The following is an 11,785-nucleotide window of genomic DNA, read 5'->3' as shown; positions in this document are numbered from 1 at the left end:
CCAAACATGGCAATGTTTATTTTAAATTCAGGCTGAAGCAGATTTTCTGAAAGATCTATAGAAAATATTTCCTTGCGGTTAAGCGCGCTGGCTACTGCCTGTCACCGGCAGCCCGAGGAAGCAGGACCGGGGCGCGCGGCGGCAGCGCACGAGCACGCGCGGGCGCAAAAACCGCCCCGGCGGCCCCCAGCTTTGGGCCGGGAGCGGTCTCCCGTCACAAGCAGGTTTTCCGAGCGGAGCGCGATTATTTGCTCTGTTTCACCGCGCCAGATGCTGTGCGTCGTCCAGGCGGACGCCTCCCCAGCGCGAGGCAGGCTGAAGCCCTCGCTTGGCCGCACCAGGGCTTGCAACCCGCTCCCCCCCGCTCTTGGCGTGGGCATTTCGCTTCCAGGCTGCCCGTATTTTGGCTGCAAACGACCCATCGCCTTGCAAAACCACGGACGTAGGCTGAGGAAATAAAATCTCCTCCAGGTTAAAAAAGAAAAAAAAAGAAACCAATAGATTTCCCGCCCGCTGGCACGCGGAGACGCTCTCCGCCRCCTTCCTAAAGCCTCTTAAGTTACCCGTGCATTTGGCTTGCTGCATCGGTGGACGTGCCGGCTGGTGGGGGGTTAGGAAGGAAGCGGGGAGCGCGGGCCCGCGAGGGGGCCCATCTCCCCTCCAGCCCCCGCGCGGGCCCGGGGAGCCGGCAGCACCCGCTCCCGCGGCGGCGGYGGCGCGGTGCCGGCGTGCTCGGGAAAGCGGACGGCTCCCTTCGCTGGCGCTTCGCTCGCCCGCGGCCGCGCGCCAGCAGCCCTCCGGGAGGAGCCGGGGGGAAAAACGAAACCCGCGTGGCRGCGCGCGCTGGACCGTGAGATTTGCCCTGCCGCAGGCAAGGATTAAACTGTCCGATGGCGTTCCTGCACCGCGGAGAGTTCCCGTGCCCTCAGTCGTAGCTGTCACGGTGTAGGAGGTCCATGCACACGTCATCTATGGCTACCGGGCTGTCAGCACAGCGGGATSATCCTCCGATGTGCCCGGAGGAAGAGGGGAAAAACCTCGCCGAGCCGCGGTCCCGAAGGAGCCCTGCTCTAGCACCTCACCTTGCCGCGGCAGCGCTTCGGGCAGGTGGGGCCGCGGCGGCTTTCTGGGCGCTTGGCGTCTCCCCGAGCTCAGCCCACCTCCCGGAGCCACCGGCYGTGGCGGGGAATTTCACCCTCCTGCCGCAGGGGCTTTGCCGGCAGCGGACACCTCCTGCAGCGCGCTGAGGCTTGAGGTCCTGCGGACGCCGGAGCAGCTGGACACACCACAGGCGTTGCAAAAGCAGCGAGCTGCGATTGCTCCAGCTGCAAGGGGCCAGCGCAGGCCCAGCTTCGATCGAGAGCTGGGGGCGAGGGCTTCATCACCCACAGCTTTGGAGCGGCTTTCCCTCTGCGCCGCGTTCACGCCGCTGCGTCTTCCTCCAGCGGCCCCGCGGCTGCGCCGGGGCGTCACGGCGCAGCGGGAGAGCGACGGTGCTCCCGGGAAGAGCACCTCAAAAGACGACACTTTGGGTATTTTTTGCAGTTCTGGGCACCTGGGCTCTGTGCACAGCTTKGAGCGTGCTTTCCCTGCAGAACGGCTCTCCAAGTTTCATCTCCAGGAGCGCTGGGGACCGCCCCGAGCTGCACCACGCGCGGGTGGGCCACGGGCACCCGCAGCCCCGCTCGCCCCCCTGGGAACGCCTCTGCTCCTCGGAGAGCCTGGCCYGGCTTTGCTGCCCCCCCCGGGCATGCCCTAACCCCCAGGCACCTGCAGAGTTTTTGCAGGCGATTGCTAATTGACTCTAGTTAATTACTGCTTTGCTAATCCCGAGCCTAACGATTCCACAAACGGCTGGGATTTTTCTAGGAGAAGGGGAAAGGAATTACGCAGGGCGTCTCCAGGCAAACTTCGGCCTCTTGGACCGAACCTGGATGCCTCCTCGGGCACCTCCGGGGCAGCTGCTCCCGGCGGAGCTGCTTCCCTGCGGGATCTGGCTGGCTTCTGCCGCCTGGGAGCAGGCAAAAGAGCGCACCCTTTTCGGAAGGTCTCTAGGTAAAACCCTTACCCCGCGCCTACGGCTTATTCAACCCATTCTGGGTTTTACGCAAATCCCATGCCGCACGCGGGCTCCCGCCCGGCTAAGGGAGCCACCGCGCGCGTCCCTCGCTCCAGGCATACGCGCCGAGGTTTCTCCTCCCCGAGCCGGAGCAGGACAGTTAATACCCGTTCATTAATAAAACACACTCGCATCCCTGAGCACTGACTGAGGAACGTGCGGCATCCGAGGAGAAACCCGTACGCGGCTCGGTCCCCTGTCAAAACCCCCCTTTGAAGCCACCTTTGACATTTAAGAGAGACGTAAAAAGACATCGTTCGTTCCCCGGCCGTGCCCCGGCCGGGCGCACGCCGCGGCCGGCTCGCCGCCGGGCAGGAGCAGCCCCGCGGGCCCGGCGCCTCCCGCGCCCGTTCGCGCGCGGGAAATGCTCGCCGCCCGTCAGTTCGTTTAAAAATAGACCCGCCGCGCGGCTCAAAACGGGATTCTCGCAAGCGTTGCCTTATAAGTCCGCGTTTCCAAGAAGTTTGTAGCTCGCCAGCGAACGCGCGTGCACGCACGCACGCGCGCGCTCCGCTGATGTTTTCTCCCTTTCCCCCAACCACAGCATTAACTGCTTCCAAGCTGTGCAAGACGACTGTCCGGCTGTCCATCCGTCCGTCCGTCCCGCCGCCCCCCCGCGCYGCGCACGCAGCCGCTAAGCCGGCCCCGTGCACCAGCCTCTCTTTTCCAAGAGGGAGGTAGCGGAAGGCTTTTCCTTAGCGTTTTTTTTTTTTTTTCTCGCTAACGCAGGAGCGTGAAGCCGGTGGGAATTCCCGCTGGGCTTTGGGCGCGTCGAAAAGACGAATTTCTGCAATAAACCCGGCCGCGGCGCAACGCCTCTGASCTGCCCGAGGAGAGCCGGTGGTGCCCGAGCGACGCTCTACGTGTGTTTCTCAACATTAAAAACCGTTCCCCATCTTCTAGCGAGGGCTGGGTGGATCTGTGCGACCCTGATTTCGATCGTAGTCAAACTCRACCGCTGCTAGGGTTGAGCTCAGAGGGCTCGGGAGAAACGGAGCGGGGTGAAAGACGGGGAAGGGATAAGGAATACGAAGAGGGAAAAGGGGGAAAAATGCGCCRAACTGCCGCGGTTGTTCAACGAGACCAGTTTGCCGGCGGCCTCGAGAGGCGTAAATGAGGGAAACGACCGCAGAAGAGCCAAGCGTGGCCCCGCGGCGCCCGCAGCCGCCCGCCCCGCCGCCCCCCCCGGGCGTGGGAAAGCGCCCGGCGCGGCAGGCGCCCGCGGCTCGTCTTCCAAGGAAAACATCCCCTTTTCAGRGGGAACCATCCCAACGCAGCATCTACACGGTCAAAGTCACTTTACAGCCGTCGGTTTAATCCGTTTATTCCGGCTTCCCGCGAGCGAGTTACCCTGAGAGCCGGATCCCATCGGGAAGCTCCTAAAGCGGGAAAGCTGCAAGCAGCACCGCCTGCTTCCTTGCAGGAACGAAAATCGACGGCTGTGCTGGTTAACCCCGCTGCTCACGACGATGGGACACCAACTTTTTGACGAAGAAACGCACGACTTGCTTAATTCAGCGGCTAACGGACAGGGAGACTTGCGCCGCTCCGGTACTCTCCCCCGATCACAGCGCGCAGACCCCTCTAAAAACTCGAGCTCTCTCCTTCTGCAACAGGCACAAAAGCAGCCAGTTGCACCACCTGCTTTTCRAAATATTTTCTTCTTGTTGCTTTTCCTTTTTAAAAGCAAGTCACTGGACAACAGCTAATAGCTTTACCCCAAACCAGAACAAATATGCCTTATTTATCCTCACATTTATCCCCGTATTTGGGGATCAGAAAGCCCCGCAGAGGCTCCCACCCAAGCCGCCGCTCGGGAGAGCTGCCGCCGGGCGCCCGGGCTCTTCCTCGCCCGCCCGGGCTCTTCGTCGCCCTCCGCTCCCGCGGGCCCGGCTGCGGCTTCTTCCGCACCGCTGCTCATCCCAAACGTCCCGGCGGTGCCGGCGATCGATGTAAACCGACTGCCTTAACCCAGGCGGCTTCGTTTTCCGTGGCCGCAGGAAATAGGAGAGAAAATMCGATTACACCGGAATAGATTGCTTGTGTCAGAGTCACCTTTCCAAGTGGCAATTTACTTTCTCTTGCCTGTTTTTTTTTTTTTAATTCTTGGGTACTCTGGCAAGTCAATAGTTCAAAGCTGCAGAGTAAGTTGCTTSCAGGCGAATATTCAATTGTTATTAGATAACTTTGCCTCTGCTCTCCCGCAGCGTGTAGGTGGGTTGCCAGGTTATGCGCTGCCACAAAACATCTGAAATTACATTTCACGTGGCTGAGAAAACTCCCCGCGACAGACAGGCAGCAAGCAGGTTGATGGGTCTGGCTGCAGGATGCTACCGGTCTGCAGGGGCAGAGAGGGGAAGCAGGACAGGCGCGTGCTCGCCTCGCCCCTTCTCCTCCAGCTTTTCGTCCTCCTCCTCGGGACGTTGGTAGCAGAACAACCGCCCGGCGGCAGCGAGGTGACAGGCGGWGCAACACCCCGCGACTGCGGGCGAGAGGGTGCTGCGGGGCCGGGCGCCGGGCGCCCGGCAGCCTGCAACGGCGCGACCGACGCCGGGGGCTCGCGCTCGTGCGGGCGAGACGCTGCAGCGCGTCCTGATAAAAGCCGCGAAGCGGAAATGCCTACGGCTGATATTCCCCCGGCGCTGAAGGARGTGAAGAGGAAATAAGAATCATTTAAGGAGCCTGGCCTAGGAAATTATAACATGCACGYTTGCTTGCGGTAAGCGAAAAATAGGCAGAAATTAATTCTCAGGTGAAGCCTGAGCAGTCTGCAGAAATAAAACCAAAATAGCCCCAAACCTCCTCCAACCCAAATAAAAAAAATCTCGAGTATATGCACAGTATCCTTTCAATTAACTTGTTTTACTGTCTGAATAGGGAACAAACAGTGCGCAGGCAACTGTTGCTRTCTGCTCCAGGGGCAGAGAAAACATGAAAGCTAAAAGTTTTGTGGCAATGAAATCTATTGGAGAGGAAGGAATCTTTGGAAAGCCTCCCTTGCCCCTGCCCGGGAAAAGCAGTAAGACAGCCTGGCTATTTATACAGACACTGCATCTCACGCTCCTCGTCACCCTCCGGGGCTCTGCAAGCACCCAGCCAAATTGCACTGCTGAGGTTCAGGAACCCTGAAGGGTATTTCAAATCACCAGGCTCTGCTAGACATCAAAAAAACAGAGGTTGGGAGAACACAGGGTGACCTGGAGCCGGTCGCTCTGCACCGGAGGAAGCCGTGCTCCTCCCGGCCACGCGCGACAGCTCTTACTCTGCGCTGAGTAATTACACTATTTTTCTTGGCCTTCTTTTCAGAAGTGAAATGTAAGAGTGTTTTCCAGGGTAGTTTTCCAAAAACGCACGGTTTTTAGACCTCTCAGCAATCCGGACTGCYGCTGCAGGGCTTCCAGCGCTCTTCGCTCCGCTCGCAGCGCTGCGAGAAGCGGACGCAACTTCCCGGCGCTGCTGAGCAAGGCTGAGATTTACCCACCGACGGCCCGCGACGGCGCCGAGCTCCTCAGGGCGCACGGCAGGCCGCCGCAGAGCAGCGGTACCGGAGCGGGGAGAGCTTTCCAGCCTCTCTGCTCCTTCATTAAGGGGTTTTACGGTGCCACAAATGCTAAAATTGCACTTTGCTCCCATCTCTCTCTCTCTTTTTTTTTTTAATAGAGCAGGTATTGGGCACAGATTTTATTGCAAACCTGCAAGTCAAGTCTTGCARTCTTGCTCGGATCTCTGTGCTGACTTCAACCACTTTTAGCCTAGGCCCATACGATGCTTTTCATTTCCAAGCTCCTCGCTTACGTTAGCGGAGTAATCTCCCGCTGGAGCTGCAGGCAGGAGCAGCAGAAGGCTGCCTGTACCTCGCCGACCTCGATGGTGGCCCCCGCCAGCTGCACTGCCAACACGTGCCCTAACGCTCGCGCGCACGCTCTGCCCGGGCTGCAAAGAGTGCGGGCTTAATGTGCTCGTTTATGTGTTTATTTTTCCTAACACGTATGACGCTTTGCATTTTATAATGCTGGACAGTGTGAAAATTGTTTACTTTAGTCGAAAGCACAGCCCGACTAAACTAAATAGACCAAAGGAAGACCTCGGTGTTGGTGGCGGCTGGGGAAGGCTCATTCRCTGTGCAAAGCAGGTGGCTGAAGGAAAGCACCCCTTTCAAAAAGAAAAAAAAAGAAGAAAACTCCTTTATCCAAGCTGTACAGCTATTATTTTGGATTTTCTCCCAGCTGCAAAGATCAGATTATTTTTATTGGGGATGAAATGCAACAAGACACGCATCAGTTCAGAGGAAGTGGCATTTCTGCTTAAAGYTGCAGCAGGCTTAAGCTCGCTGTCACCTTATTTTCCAGGATGTCCCCTCACCCCAGGTCCTCAGAAATTGCTCAGCRACTGCACACAGACACAACGGGAAAGCAGGAGCGAGAAAGAAAGAAGGGACCCAGCCGCTCTCCAGAGAAATCCCGCCGCAGCTCCCTCGCAGAATTTCATATCTGTCAGGCAACACAGTCCAATAAACAACAAATTCATCTCGCTTGCTGCTGCCGCCTGCCAATACTTGCACTAAGTTGTTGCATTTTCCCCTCCTCTTTACTCCCTGAAGTAATAAAAGTGACAGGAGAGTCGCCAGCTAAATAAAATCCAGGCATTAAAAAACCCCACCACGCCGAGGACGCTCGTTTTCATGTGTGCCCCACAAAGAGGCGGCCCGCTGCCCAAAATCTCAGCATTAGCCCCAAACTGCCCTAATCCGCTGATCCTTGGTGCATTTGCACAGCAAATCACCCCTCTCCTCTGCTGCTCCCTCCTAGTCCTTAATCGCTTTGTCGGTCAACCCAAAGTCTCACGAAGAGCCTGGAAAAATCCCATTAACGGCTATGGTTTTGGCGTAAGACCGTATTTTTTCCCCAAAGCCGGATATTACCACTGGGGAAAAGGAGGTAAGAGGAGGGTAAATGGGAGCGCAGTGAGCCGGCAGCAAAGCGGAGCAGGAGCTGGGGAGCTCCAGGTTCGCAGCCCGGCCCGCGACCCTGCTGCTCCCCYCCAGCCCCTGGGGAGGTTTTCCTGCTCCCGTTACGGCTGCTGCGTTAATACCTGCTTTACGCCGACGGCAAGCGGAGGGGCTGCAGGAGGAGCGGTTTGCACGGAAGATTTATACGACTCTTCCTCAATGCAAAGAAGAAAAAAATATCTCGAGGAAATGCCGCGCGCCGCCCCAGCACCTCTGCCCGCTGCGACCGCTCAGCTTCCCACCTCCGAGAAGGAGCTTTCCAGCCTTTCCAGCCCTAATTCACACGGGCGCCCACGTTTCGGATTTCTAATAATGACACAACTCCTTAAAATCATCTTCCGAGAGAGTTTTGGCCAAAACAGTACCGCTTGCTATTCCTGGTCACCTCCGAGCCTCAGGCAGAGCCCGGGCTCTCGCGGCGGTGCTGGGACGCTGCCGCCGTGCTCTGCCCTGGCATCCCGCTGGGGCGTTTCTGCTGGAAACACCCAAACAGGGATTTTGCAAGGGGAATGCAAAGGAAGCCGGAAGCGACGAGCGCCCCGACACGAGGACGCTTCCCCGCTCTCCCCAGGTCGTCACYGGATTACGTAGCAGCGCAGCAAAATATGCAGAGACCTCACAACGAGTTGGATCGCGTTGCATAAACCTCATCTTGCCACTTCGACTCTGCCTGCTAGAAGGAAACACTGTTCTATCTGATAAAAAAACTTGTAAACTGTTGGCAGAACGTCRTTTTAATAGCTATTACCAAACTCGCCCTAAGACTGAGGCCACTGCAGATTCCTGCCWAGAACAGGCTTAACGTTGAACCGACTGATTAGGTCAAACGTTTTCAAGTACTTGGGATTCATGGTGGTTCCTCCTCCATGAAAAAAGAAAAATAGGAAAAGCCCAGAAGATGCCAGGCAAGGTCTGTTTTCCGAATGGAAATGCAGTGATTTTCCCCCCAAAGAGCTCCGTAATCTCCTTTCCGATGCACCTGCTTGTTCCTAAGGGMCATCAGGGCTCCGGTGGGCTCGTCGCTGTAAAATCACCCAGGAGCCGGCCCTGGATTTCGGCCGAAGGACGGGAGGGAGGACGGGCACCAGGTCTCGCGCTGGAAGCGTCTGCTGACGCTTCGCTCGGGTCTCCTGCCGAAAGCAATCCCCCCCTCGAAGACGTTCGCTCGGGGAGAGCGAGGCGCCCGGCTGCGCCCCGAGAGCCGAAGCCGAGCCGGGCAGCGGGAACCGCCGCGGGTGGGAACGGGGCTCGAGAAGGGCCCCGGCTTTCCGACCCCCGCGCCGAAATCACGGCGCGGCTGCTCCGCCGACGGCTTGCGGCTCTCCGACTTTCGGTGCCAACGAGCGCATCCGAGACGGCGGCACCGCRGGCAAAGAACGAGGAGCCCTGCGAAGCTCGCGACCCGCGCCTTGGAAAAGCCGATCCGCCCGGGCTGCCGGAGGCCGCCGCGCCGGGAGCGGAGCGGAGGGGAGCGGAGGGGAGGGGAGGGGAGCAGCCCGCCGCGGGGGATTCGGCCTCTTACACGCTGCATTCTGGTTGAAGCACTGAGGTTTTCTAAATCTCTGCTTTATCCCTTCCCTCCGCTCGCGGTATAAATAGCTCTGGCATTTACAGTGGTACGGCCTGCCTTGTTGAAATTGGATTTAAAAGTAAAATTGGCTGGACTCCTTGTTAAATTATCACTGTTATTCATCTTTACAGATGTCCTCCCCTCTAAACACCGGACCATCCGCGCTTCAAGCTAAGAGCAAAGGCGCGCAGCGAAGCCATTGGGGGAAAAAAAAAGAAAAAAAGAAAAAAAAAAGATTCCCCGCCAGACCGCAGGCACGCGGCGCGGTTGGGTGCGTTTTGCACCCGCAGCAAGAGCAGAGCCCCGCCAGCCCCGCAGCCCGCCCGGCCGCTGCCCGGCCCGCTCCCGCCCAGCGCGGTGCCCGGCGAGCGCCTGCGAAGCTTTCTGCCCCCTGCGCCCCTGCTAACCGGAGTTATTCGGGCGCTCGCGACGCAGGGGTCACCGCGACAGGCCGGCCGAGCGAGCGCCGCTGCTTCGGTGGCTGCGGCCTCGCGCTCGCGGGCGGGCGGCGCTCCGAGCTCGCGGCGTCGGGCACTACGCGCCAAGTTATTTAACGGCTCCCGCCGCTCGGCGAGCTGCAAATCCTCGCGAGGGCAGCAGGAGCGGCGGCTCCGCGCCGCGGCTTTGCTAGCGCCGACCGCCCCGCCGGCAGCGGGCCAGGACGCAGGGGGTGGCCGGGAGCTCCCRGGCACCGCGACGGGTCTCGTTTCAGTCCCCTCCTTCCTAAAAATAAACGGCCGCCAAGAGCATCGCCAGCCCCGGCCGCCGCCTCTGCCCAGCGCTGGGACGGATTTTCCTCGGGGACATCCCCGCGCCGGGACGGCTCAGCTCCCGAACAGCCGCCTGCTGCCCCGTGGCGGGAAAGAAACGACGGAGAGGATCAGATAAAATCAAAAAAAAAAAATTTTTTTTCTTATAATGCACTCAATTAGCCGGTTCACGTTTGGGATCAGGTGTTAATCACAGCCCCACGTGTTTGGCGCGTGCGGTGCCAGCGCAAACGCTGCGAGTGTCACATCACGTCCGTTTTCAGCGGGGTGAAACACGGTACGCTCCCGTCGGAAGAACCCAGCAGAGCTGGCACGGAGGAGGGGAAAAAAGTATACTGTATTTAGAGCCCATTAAGCGCAGGGGACCAGAGTGACATCTTGGGAAAGCTCAAAGGGCTTCAGGGAAAGACATTGGCAGAAGACACAAAGTTTAACCCCGTCCTTGCCTCTAATAAAACAAAAGCAAGAGGATTTAACTTATTGTAACGCTCTTTTCAAGCACGATTATTTTCCTCTTTCTCATTGCTTGACTCCAGCYGCTACAGGACACGGCTGGCAAGAGCTTAGAGGGGGCAGGAACAGGGAAAATACCAAACCGCGCGCCGGAGAAACCTCCCGGGCAGGATCCTGCCTGCTCCCTGCGCTGAGCAGCGGAAATCGCGGCCGCTGAGCCGGGATTCAGGCAGCTCCGCATCACGGGGACCGAGCGGAGGCGAACGTCCTGACACGCACGCGCTCTTTCCTCCAGATGCACAAACTACCTGGAGAAATATCGCGGGGAAGGATTTCACTGCTTGCTTCTACAGCCGGCGACGCTGAAGGCAGGTTAATTCTGCCGGGTTTTTGGAGGGCGAAGGGGGATCCCTGCAAAAGGCCGGCGCAAAGGGAACAACCCCAGCCCCGGCCACAGGACTAGCGCGAGCCCAAACGAAGGAATCGCTCCACCAAATCCCCGGAGAATTCAAAGTGCTTTCTCCAGCCGGGCGGAAACGCGCGGGAACTGGCCTACATGGGCCCATATATGGTCATTACAAAAAGTGGCAGCCGTTTCAGGGCTTTTGGGGGCTGGCGCGGGTCCAGTTATCTAGGACGAGCGACGCGCYAGGCATCTCTCCGCGTTTTACGCTGCCTCAAACCAGGGCGGCTCGTGCCGCGGGGTCCGAGACGAGCAGGGCCAGCCCCGGCGCCTCGACCGCTCCTTCTTCTTCCCAGCCCCACGGGTCAATAATCTTCCAGTTCACGCTACAGCAGAGAAGGAAGGAATTTTAAGCACCTCTCCCGAATTCTTACTAAACTACWAGGTGAAAATCCAGAGGACACAAGGCACGAGGAGGACGTTAACGGGCAGCATCCTTCCACCCGAAACCAGTGTGAACGGCGTCCCGGCGAGCCCGTTCCCGGCCAGCAAACGAATAAAGGAAAATTCATAACTAGTTAGGGCGCTGTTTTACAGCGGAGAGGTTTCCCCCACCGTTTAGAAAAGCCGCTTGGATTTCCAGAGGCGAAGCATTCGCGACGGCCTCGACGGAGCTGCGGGGACGGCTTCGTTCACACTGGTGCAAGCTCGCGGTATTGTTCTTAATTAAAAAAGGGAATCTGGGATTTAGAAGCCTACGTCACCACCTGATCAAATCCGCATTTAGAGCTCAAGCAGCTAAAAAGAAAATACTTCAACTGTACCCGCTCTGTARCACATCTCAGTATTTCACAGACTAGCGGAAACCCTTTGAGGTTATCATCTCACCCGTCCAAGGCCACCGCAAACCAGTTCTCTGCCACGTTCCTCTCACCCGTGAGGAACATACTCCACCGCGTGACCAAGTTGGTCCATTTGCTGATGCTGTTGCTCTTCAACAGATAAATTATGGGTATCTCCCTGTGCTCTGCCTGAACACGAAGGAGTAGCGACACGTGAGGCCACCGTCCCTGCTCCCAGCGGCTGCACCGCGCGTTGGCCACCAAGGAGGAGCTGCTGGTGCAACGACCRTCCGCAGCGGCGGGCTGCCACCGGGCTGACGGCACCACGTGTGGTCTCCCGCTCGGCTCMGGACTCAGTCTAGTTCAAAGTGTTTCCAGAAAGGAGTTTTCCTTCACCACTTTGGTAGCACTGTGGGAAGTTTGCGCCGTGTTCCTCTCTCTCGTGCAGTTTCTCTTCCATCAAGTCCGTTCACATCCTCTGCTGTCACTGTATTTCTTTTAAATGTTCAGCGGCTCTTCAATTCCCTCCTGACCACGTGCTTCAGTCTCAGTCATTCACTGTGGCTCTACATACCAGTTTTAATTTTTCCACTAAAAAACACGTTTTCACGAGTGCATAA

The 11,785-nt window shown here is 58.2% G+C and overlaps 1 protein-coding gene across 4 annotated transcripts in view; it reads right to left on the bottom strand.

Annotated features, from left to right (window-relative positions):
- Positions 1-11,785, bottom strand: part of LOC146597543 (voltage-dependent T-type calcium channel subunit alpha-1H-like) — a 197,849-nt gene that overhangs the window by 169,138 nt on the left and 16,926 nt on the right. For 2 of the 4 annotated variants that reach the window (XM_085301955.1, XM_085301957.1), the window contains exon 1: positions 9,105-9,121. The exons of 1 other annotated variant lie outside the window; for it this stretch is intronic. The gene's annotated coding sequence lies outside the window, so the exon portion shown is untranslated. Of the gene's footprint in view, positions 1-9,104; positions 9,123-11,785 lie in introns of those variants that run through there. One more of the 4 variants, XM_085301959.1, reaches the window with a different exon arrangement.

The sequence above is a fragment of the Rhea americana genome, unplaced genomic scaffold (assembly GCF_003343005.1).
Source record: "Rhea americana isolate MKP2758 unplaced genomic scaffold, rheAme1 scaffold_181, whole genome shotgun sequence".
Taxonomy (NCBI): domain Eukaryota; kingdom Metazoa; phylum Chordata; class Aves; order Rheiformes; family Rheidae; genus Rhea; species Rhea americana.
The sequence above is the reverse complement of the archived record's forward strand: the minus strand, read 5'-3'. Positions and strand labels throughout refer to the sequence as shown.